We start from the raw sequence: 10,465 nt of genomic DNA on the forward strand, positions 1-10,465 counted from the left end.
AGCCCAACACCATGCAGGACGCTTGGCATTTGCCACAGAACACTAGGATTGGCAAATTCACCACTGGCGCCCTGTGCTCTTCACAGATGATAGCAGGTTCACACTGAGCACATGTGACAGTCTGGAGACGCCGTGGAGAGCGATCTGCTGCCTGCAACATCCTTCAGCATGACTGGTTTGGCAGTGGGTCAGTAATGGTGTGGGGTGGCATTTCTTTGGAGGGCCGCACGGTGTTGGGCTGTGAGCACAACCCCCATCTATGGACGTCAGGCATTCAGACCATCCTAATGGAGTTGGTTTCTAACCGTTTGTGCAGACACTTGCACATTTGTGGCCTGCTGGAGGTCATTTTGCAGGGCTCTGGCAGTGCTCCTCCTTGCACAAAGGCTGAGGTAGCGGTCCTGCAGCAGGGTTGTTGCCCTCCTATGGCCCCCTCCACGTCTCCAAGTGTACTGGCCTGTCTCCTGGTAGTGCCTCCAGCCTCTGGACACTACGCTGACAGACACAGCAAGCCTTCTTGCCACAGCTCGCATTGATGTGCCATCCTGGATGAGCTGCACTACCTGAGCCACTTGTGTGGGTTGTAGCGTCCATCTCAGGCTAACACGAGTGTGAATTGAAATCAAGGCCGTTAGCACAGCTATAGAGCGGTGGTGCAGCAAGTAGGATCCTAATCCATAATCATATAGATACAAAGACTTGGCACACACACAAACTGTGATTTCCAGTGAAAGATAGTCTTGTACATACAGTATAGATGTTTCGGTCACATTGACCTTCATCACAGTACTAGGTATTGTACTGGTGTTGTTTACACAATACTCTAACAAAGAGCCAAAAGATATAGAATCCCCCCCGGGAATAGGGACATAAAGCACAATTGTGCAGGGTCCGTCCGGTGAGTGTGCTGAGTATGGGGCAATGATGCGGCATCCACCGCGAATCACTGACTCGTGGTGGATGCCGCGTCATTGCCCCATACTCGGCACACTCACCGGACGGACCCTGCACAATTGTGCTTTATGTCCCTATTCCCGGGGGGATTCTATATCTTTTGGCTCTTTGTTAGAGTATTGTGTAAACAACACCAGTACAATACCTAGTACTGTGATGAAGGTCAATGTGACCGAAACATCTATACTGTATATTAAAAACTATCTTTCACTGGAAATCACAGTTTGTGTGTGCCAAGTCTTTATATCTACCACGAGTGTGAAAGCACAACTAACATTCAAAAGTGACCAAAACATCAGCCAGAAAGCATTGGTACTGAGATGTGGTCTGTGGTCCCCACCTGCAGAACCACTCCTTTATTGAGGGTGTCTTGATAATTGCCAATAATTTCCATCTGTTGTCTATTCCAGGGGTCCCCAACTCCAGTCCTCAAGGCCCACCAACAGATCATGTTTTCAGGATTTCCTTAGTATTACTCTGGTTATAATTGCATCTCCTGTGCAATACAAAGGAAATCCTGAAAGCATGATCCATTGGTGGGCCTTGAGGAACCCTGGTCTATTCCATTTGCACAACAGCATGTGACATTGATTGTCAGTCAGTGTTGCTTCCTCAGTGGACAGTTTGATTTCACAGAAGTTTTATTTACTTGGAGTTATATTCTGTTGTTTAAGTGTTCCCTTTATTTTTTTGAGCAGTGTAGATGTAATTTTCGTTTTTCTTGCCCAGATGTAGAATCTTACATTTCTCCCTGATGCCATTTTATTAGTCGCTGTCCATTGTTCAAGCTTCTCTAGATCCTTCTGAATCCTCTCTGTTTTCTCTGGTGTTAGCTATCACTCCTAGCTTTGCATTGTCTGCAAATTTGATTAGTTTACCTTCAGTTCCCTTATCTAGATCATTTATAAAAATGTTGACCAACACTGGGGTCAGGACATAGCCTTGTGGTCCCCACTTATAACACTGGGGTGAGGACAGAGCCTTGTGGTCCCCACTTATAACACTTGGGTCAGGACAGAGACTTGTGGTCCCCATTTATAACACTGGGGCAAGGACAGAATCTTGCGGTACCCCATTTGAAACACTCTGGTTCCAATTGGACGTGCGACCATTTATTACCACTCTTTAAGTACAATCATTGAGCCAGTTATGAATCCACCTAACCATATCCTTGTCAATCCCATACTTGGTAATTTTTTCAATAAGGATAGTATGAGATACTTTATCAAATGTGTTGCTGAAGTCGAGATATACTATAACTACCTCATTTCCCTGATCCACAAAGTCAGAGAATCCATCATAGAAGGAAATTAGATGAGTCTGGCATGTCTTGTTTGCTACAAACCCATGCTGGCTCTGGTTAATTACTGTATTCTTATCCAGGTACTTACATACACGCTGTTTAATAATTTGTTCACAGATCTTTCCTGGTACAGAAGTAAGGCTAACTGGCCTGTAATTTCCCGTCTCCGTCTTCTTTTTTTTTTTTTTTAAATAGGGACAATATTTGCCCTTCTCTAATTTTCTGGGACTTCTCCTGTTTTCCACGATTTTTCAAAGATTCTGGCTAGTAGTTCTGCAATTTCCTCTGCTAAAGGCCCCGTCACACATAGCGATATCGCTAGCGATATCGCTATGTGTGATACTTACCTCCGACAGCTCCCCCGCTGGTTATCGCTGATCGCGCAAGAACGTCCTGGACCGTTTCTCGTCGGCTGCTTCCTGCTGGGCTTATTGCTGGGCCCGACGAGCGACGCGTGGACGCGGGTGGGAGGACGTCTTCATCGCCGCGTCTGACAGGTAAGTAACGACCACTGCTGCGTCACTACATCTCTGTGAGATCTGCCTGTGTGGCAGCTCACTAGCGACCATTTAGCGATGCACCAGCGATCCTGACCTGGTCCTATCGTGGTCGGGATCGCTGGTGCATTGCTATGTATGACGGGGCCTTAACTTTTCAGTACCCTAGGATGTAATTCATCTGGAGCAGGAGATGTAAATTAGCTCAGTGTTCCCTCACCATCGCTCTGTTTATAGATATTGTAGATTCTTCTATTCCTTTGATGGCCCCGTGAAGATCAGTTGATGTTACATTTGCTTTCTTAGAGAAAACAGATGCAAAATACAAATGTAAAAGTTCGGCTTCTCAATATAATTTCTGACCACTTCACTATTTTCATCCTTAAAAATCCTAGAGCACCTTTGACTTTTGACAAACCCACAAAATCCCTTTACTGCTCTTGGTCTCCCTTGTAATCTTCACTTCATTATTGGCTTTATGACATTGATACTCAGGGTAAAGGATAATCCTGACACTCGGGGCACAGGATAATGATGCTGACACTCGGGGGTACGGGATGATGCTGACACTCGGTGTACGGGATGATGCTGACACTTGGGGTACGGGATGATGCTGACACTTGGGGTACGGGATGTTGCTGACACTCGGGGTACGGGATGATGCTGACACTTGGGGTACGGGATGTTGCTGACACTTGGGGTACGGGATGTTGCTGACACTCGGGGTACGGGATGATGCTGACACTCGGGGGTACGGGATGACGCTGACACTCGGGATACGGGATGACGCTGACACTCGGTGTACGGGATGACGCTGACACTCGGTGTACGGGATGACGCTGACACTCGGTGTACAGGATGACGCTGACACTCGGTGTAAGGGATGACGCTGACACTCGGGGTACGGGATGATGCTGACACTCTGGGTACGGGATGATGCTGACACTCGGTGTACGGGATGATGCTGACACTCGGGGTACAGGATGATGCTGACACTCGGGGTACGGGATGACGCTGACACTCGGTGTACGGGATGACGCTGACACTCGGGGGTACGGGATGACGCTGACACTCGGGGGTACGGGATGATGCTGACACTCGGGGTACGGGATGACGCTGACACTCGGTGTAAGGGATGACGCTGACACTCGGGGTACGGGATGATGCTGACACTCTGGGTACGGGATGATGCTGACACTCGGTGTACGGGATGACGCTGACACTCGGTGTACGGGATGACGCTGACACTCGGTGTACGGGATGACGCTGACACTCGGTGTACGGGATGACGCTGACACTCGGGGTACGGGATGACGCTGACACTCGGGGTACGGGATGACGCTGACACTCGGTGTACGGGATGACGCTGACACTCGGTGTACGGGATGACGCTGACACTCGGTGTACGGGATGACGCTGACACTCGGTGTACGGGATGACGCTGACACTCGGTGTACGGGATGACGCTGACACTCGGGGTACGGGATGACGCTGACACTCGGTGTACGGGATGACGCTGACACTCGGTGTACGGGATGACGCTGACACTCGGGGTACGGGATGACGCTGACACTCGGGGTACGGGATGACGCTGACACTCGGGGTACGGGATGACGCTGACACTCGGGGTACGGGATGACGCTGACACTCGGTGTACGGGATGACGCTGACACTCGGGGTACGGGATGACACTGACACTCGGGGTACGGGATGATCGCAGCCATATTCTCTTACAGTATCAGAGAGCGGTTCGGGGTGTTAGTGATGTTTGGGGGGTTCTTCCTCCGCTGTCTGGCGGAGTGGTTGGCCTTGTCGCGGTTTGGGGTCGCCGCTCTTCACGCTGGGGTCTGCGCAGTGAAGCATCTTGTCCCTGGGGTTCGGGGAGAAGCCGTCAGTGACCGGATGTGACTGGAGCCGGCGGCTCGGTGACCTCAGGACCGACAGCAGAGGTGATGAGGGCGGTGGGCACCATTGATCGGCTCCAGGAATGTCTGTACATTGCTGATAATGGCGCCACACCCGCTCCTGACCTCCAGATGTAATTTGTATAGATCTACACGTGAGTGGCGGGTCACAGGGAGATCACCCCGGGGAGGTAATCCGACCCTGGCCCTCCTAATGCTCGGCTCATGGATCTGTATGGGCTGCAGGTCATGGCGCGGCGCTGCCCTCACTACACAGCCTGCTCCGAGGCTCCAAACCGATCAATACAAATTGGCTTCTACTATCTGGTCTGTGATCGGGGCCGGTAATCTCCAGTGTTTACTGTAAATAGCGTGTGCCCCCCACAGAGATCACCAGGGGATCCTGCCCCTCCAGAGCGATGGCGGCAACAAGAAGTCTCATCATCCATGTGTGCAGCCCTGTGCAAAAGTCCTAGGCGGGGGCGAAAAACGCTGCAGAGTATGAAATAATAATAATCTTTATTTTTATATAGCGCAAACATATTCGGCAGCGCTTTACAGTTGCACACATTATCATCACTGTCCCCGATGGGGCTCACAATCTAAATTCCCTATCAGTATGTCTTTGCAATGTGGGAGGAAACCGGAGGACCCGGAGGAAACCCACGCAAACACGGGGAGAACATACAGACTCCTTGCAGATGTTGTCCTTGGTGGGATTTGAACCCAGGACCCCAGCCCTGAAATGTTCACAGTAGAGATGAGCGGAGCCTGGCGGCTGCACGGGAGGCCCACGCATCTCCCCCTTCAGGCGGCACCGGCTTGGCTTCTCATTAGCAATGATGATACCAGTCCTGACAAATCAAATGCCCCTCCAGGAATGCCGGAAGGGAAGAAGTTCGTGGAACTCCCATGAAGCAGCCAGGTCCCGCTGACCCGGACCGGAGACCCCCGAATCCATCCGCTCATCTCTAGTCAACAGTTTATATCAACTAACAAAATAGAAAACCACTGAAGAGAAATATAAATCCCATAAATACCTGGTGACCGACCGTCACCTCCATAATCAATATCTGGTGACCGACCATCACCTCCATCATCAGTATCTGGTGACCGCCCGTCACCTTCATCATCAGTATCTGGTGACCGCCTGTCACCTCCATCATCAGTATCTGGTGACCGCCTGTCACCTCCATCATCAGTATCTGGTGACCGCCCGTCTCCTTCATCATCAGTATCTGGTGACCGCCCGTCACCTCCATCATCAGTATCTGGTGACCGCCTATCACCTCCATCATCAGTATCTGGTGACCGCCTGTCACCTCCATTATCAGTATCTGGTGACCTCCCTTCACCTCCATCATCAGTATCTGGTGACCGCCCGTCTCCTTCAACATCAGTATCTGGTGACCACCCGTCTCCTCCATCATCAGTATCTGGTGACCGCCTGTCTCCTCCATCATCAGAATCTGGTGACCGCCCGTCACCTCCATCATCAGTATCTGGTGACCTCCCTTCACCTCCAACATCAGTATCAGGTGACCGCCTGTCACCTCCATTATCAGTATCTGGTGACCTCCCTTCACCTCCATCATCAGTATCTGGTGACCGCCCGTCTCCTTCAACATCAGTATCTGGTGACCACCCGTCTCCTCCATCATCAGTATCTGGTGACCGCCTGTCTCCTCCATCATCAGTATCTGGTGACCGCCTGTCTCCTCCATCATCAGTATCTGGTGACCGCCTGTCTCCTCCATCATCAGTATCTGGTGACCGTCCGTCCCCTCCATCATCAGTATCTGGTGACCACCCGTCTCCTCCATCATCAGTATCTGGTGACCGCCTGTCTCCTCCATCATCAGTATCTGGTGACCACCCGTCTCCTCCATCATCAGTATCTGGTGACCGCCTGTCTCCTCCATCATCAGTATCTGGTGACCGTCCGTCCCCTCCATCATCAGTATCTGGTGACCGCCTGTCCCATCCATCATCAGTATCTGGTGACCGCCTGTCACCTCCATCATCAGTATCTGGTGACCACCCGTCTCCTCCATCATCAGTATCTGGTGACCACCTGTCTCCTCCATCATCAGTATCTGGTGACCGTCCGTCCCCTCCATCATCAGTATCAGGTGACCGCCTGTCCCATCCATCATCAGTATCTGGTGACCGCCTGTCACCTCCATCATCAGTATCTGGTGACCGCCCGTCGCCTCCATCATCAGTATCTGGTGACCACCCTTCACCTCCATCATCAGTATCTGGTGACCGCCTGTCACCTCCATTATCAGTATCTGGTGACCTACCTTCACCTCCATCATCAGTATCTGGTGACCGCCCGTCTCCTCCATCATCAGAATCTGGTGACCGCCCGTCCCCTCCATCATCAGTATCTAGTGACCTCCCTTCACCTCCAAAATCAGTATCAGGTGACCGCCTGTCCCATCCATCATCAGTATCTGGTGACCGCCTGTCTCCTCCATCATCAGTATCTGGTGACCGCCTGTCTCCTCCATCATCAGTATCTGGTGACCGCCTGTCCCATCCATCATCAGTATCTGGTGACCGCATGTCTCCTCCATCATCAGTATCAGGTGACCGCCTGTCACCTCCATCATCAGTATCTGGTGACCGCCTGTCTCCTCCATCATCAGTATCTGGTGACCGCATGTCTCCTCCATCATCAGTATCAGGTGACCGCCTGTCACCTCCATCATCAGTATCTGGTGACCGCCCGTCGCCTCCATCATCAGTATCTGGTGACAGTCCGTCTCCTCCATCATCAGTATCTGGTGACCGCCTGTCCCATCCATCATCAGTATCTGGTGACCGCCTGTCACCTCCATCATCAGTATCTGGTGACCACCCGTCTCCTCCATCATCAGTATCTGGTGACCGCCTGTCTCCTCCATCATCAGTATCTGGTGACCGCATGTCTCCTCCATCATCAGTATCTGGTGACCGCCTGTCTCCTCCATCATCAGTATCTGGTGACCGCATGTCTCCTCCATCATCAGTATCTGGTGACCGCCCGTCGCCTCCATCATCAGTATCTGGTGACCACCCGTCTCCTCCATCATCAGTATCTGGTGACCGCCTGTCACCTCCATCATCAGTATCTGGTGACCACCCGTCTCCTCCATCATCAGTATCTGGTGACCGCCTGTCACCTCCATCATCAGTATCTGGTGACCGCCCGTCGCCTCCATCATCAGTATCTGGTGACAGTCCGTTGCCTCCATCATCAGTATCTGGTGACAGTCCGTCGCCTCCATCATCAGTATCTGGTGACCGCCCATCACCTCTATTATCAATACCTGGTGACCGACCGTCACCTCCATAATCAATATCTGGTGACCGCCCGTCGCCTCCATCATCAGTATCTGGTGACCACCCGTCTCCTCCATCATCAGTATCTGGTGACCGCCTGTCACCTCCATCATCAGTATCTGGTGACCACCCGTCTCCTCCATCATCAGTATCTGGTGACCGCCTGTCACCTCCATCATCAGTATCTGGTGACCGCCCGTCGCCTCCATCATCAGTATCTGGTGACAGTCCGTTGCCTCCATCATCAGTATCTGGTGACAGTCCGTCGCCTCCATCATCAGTATCTGGTGACCGCCCATCACCTCTAGTATCAATACCTGGTGACCGACCGTCACCTCCATAATCAATATCTGGTGACCGACCGTCGCCTCCATCATCAGTATCTGGTGACCGCCCATCACCTCTATTATCAATATCTGGTGACCGTCCGTCACCTCCATCATCAGTATCTGGTGACCGACCATCACCTCCATTATCAGTATCTGGTCACCGCCCGTCTCCTCCATCATCAGTATCTGGTGACCGCCCGTCCCCTCCATCATCAGTATTTGGTGACCGCCCGTCTCCTCCAACATTAGTAACTGCTGACCGCCCATCACCTCCATCATCAATATCTGGTGACCCCTTGTCTCTCCATCATCAGTATCTGGTCACCGCCCGTCTCCTCCAACATCAGTATCTGCTGACCGCCCGTCCCCTCCATCATCAGTATCTGGTGACGGCCCGTCACCTCCATCATCAGTATCTGGTGACCGCCTGTCACCTCCATCATCAGTATCTGGTGACCGGCTGTCACCTCCATCATCAGTATCTGGTGACCGCCCGTCACCTCCAACATCAGTATCAGGTGAACGCCTGTCCCATCCATCATCAGTATCTGGTGATCGCCCGTCAACTTCATCATCAGTATCTGGTGACCGCCCGTCACCTCCAACATCAGTATCAGGTGACCGCCTGTCCCATCCATTATCAGTATCTGGTGACCACCCGTCACCTCCAACATCAGTATCAGGTGACCGCCCGTCACCTCCATCATCAGTATCTGCTGACCACCCTTCACCTCCATTATCAGTATCTGGTGACCGCCCGTGACTTCCATCATCAGTATATGATGACCACCCGTCCCCTCCATCATCAGTATCTAGTGACTGCCCGTCCCCTCCATCATCAGTATCAGGTGACCGCCTGTCCCCTCCATTATCAGAATCTGGTGACCGCCCGTCACCTCCATCATCAGTATCTGGTGACGGCCCATCCCCTCCATCATCAGTATCTGGTGACCACCCATCCCCTTCTTCATCGCTATCTGGTGACCGTCCGTCACCTTCATCATCAGTATCTGGTGACCGCCTGTCCCCTCCATCATCAGTATCTAGTGACTGCCCGTCCCCTCCATCATCAGTATCTGGTGACCGCCTGTCCCCTCCATTATCAGAATCTGGTGACCGCCCGTCACCTCCATCATCAGTATCTGGTGACGGCCCATCCCCTCCATCATCAGTATCTGGTGACCACCCATCCCCTTCTTCATCGCTATCTGGTGACCGTCCGTCACCTTCATCATCAGTATCTGGTGACCGCCCGTCCCCTCCATCATCAGTATCTGGTGACCGCCTGTCCCATCCATTATCAGTATCTGGTGACCGCCCGTCACCTCCATCATCAGTATCTGGTGACCGCCCGTGACTTCCATCATCAGTATCTAGTTACTGCCCGTCCCCTCCATCATCAGTATCAGGTGACCGCCTGTCCCATCCATCATCAGTATCTGGTGACCACCCGTCCCCTCCATCAACAGTATCTAGTTACTGCCCGTCCCCTCCATCATCAGTATCAGGTGACCGCCTGTCCCATCCATCATCAGTATCTGGTGACCGCCTGTCACCTCCATCATCAGTATATGATGACCACCCGTCCCCTCCATCATCAGTATCTAGTTACTGCCCGTCCCCTCCATCATCAGTATCAGGTGACCGCCTGTCCCATCCATCATCAGTATCTGGTGACCACCCGTCCCCTCCATCAACAGTATCTAGTTACTGCCCGTCCCCTCCATCATCAGTATCAGGTGACCGCCTGTCCCATCCATCATCAGTATCTGGTGACCGCCTGTCACCTCCATCATCAGTATATGATGACCACCCGTCCCCTCCATCATCAGTATCTAGTTACTGCCCGTCCCCTCCATCATCAGTATCAGGTGACCGCCTGTCCCATCCATCATCAGTATCTAGTTACCACCCGTCACCTCCATCATCAGTATCTGGTGACCGCCCGTGACTTCCATCATCAGTATATGATGACCACCCGTCCCCTCCATCATCAGTATCTAGTTACTGCCCGTCCCCTCCATCATCAGTATCTGGTGACCGCCTGTCCCATCCATCATCAGTATCTGGTGACCGCCTGTCACCTCCATTATCAGTATCTGGTGATCGCCTGTCCCCTCCATTATCAGAATCTGGTGACTGCCCGTC

The sequence above is a fragment of the Dendrobates tinctorius genome, unplaced genomic scaffold (assembly GCF_039654945.1).
Source record: "Dendrobates tinctorius isolate UK_male_01 unplaced genomic scaffold, ASM3965494v1 ptg000138l, whole genome shotgun sequence".
In the NCBI taxonomy this organism is placed as follows: Eukaryota; Metazoa; Chordata; class Amphibia; order Anura; family Dendrobatidae; genus Dendrobates; species Dendrobates tinctorius.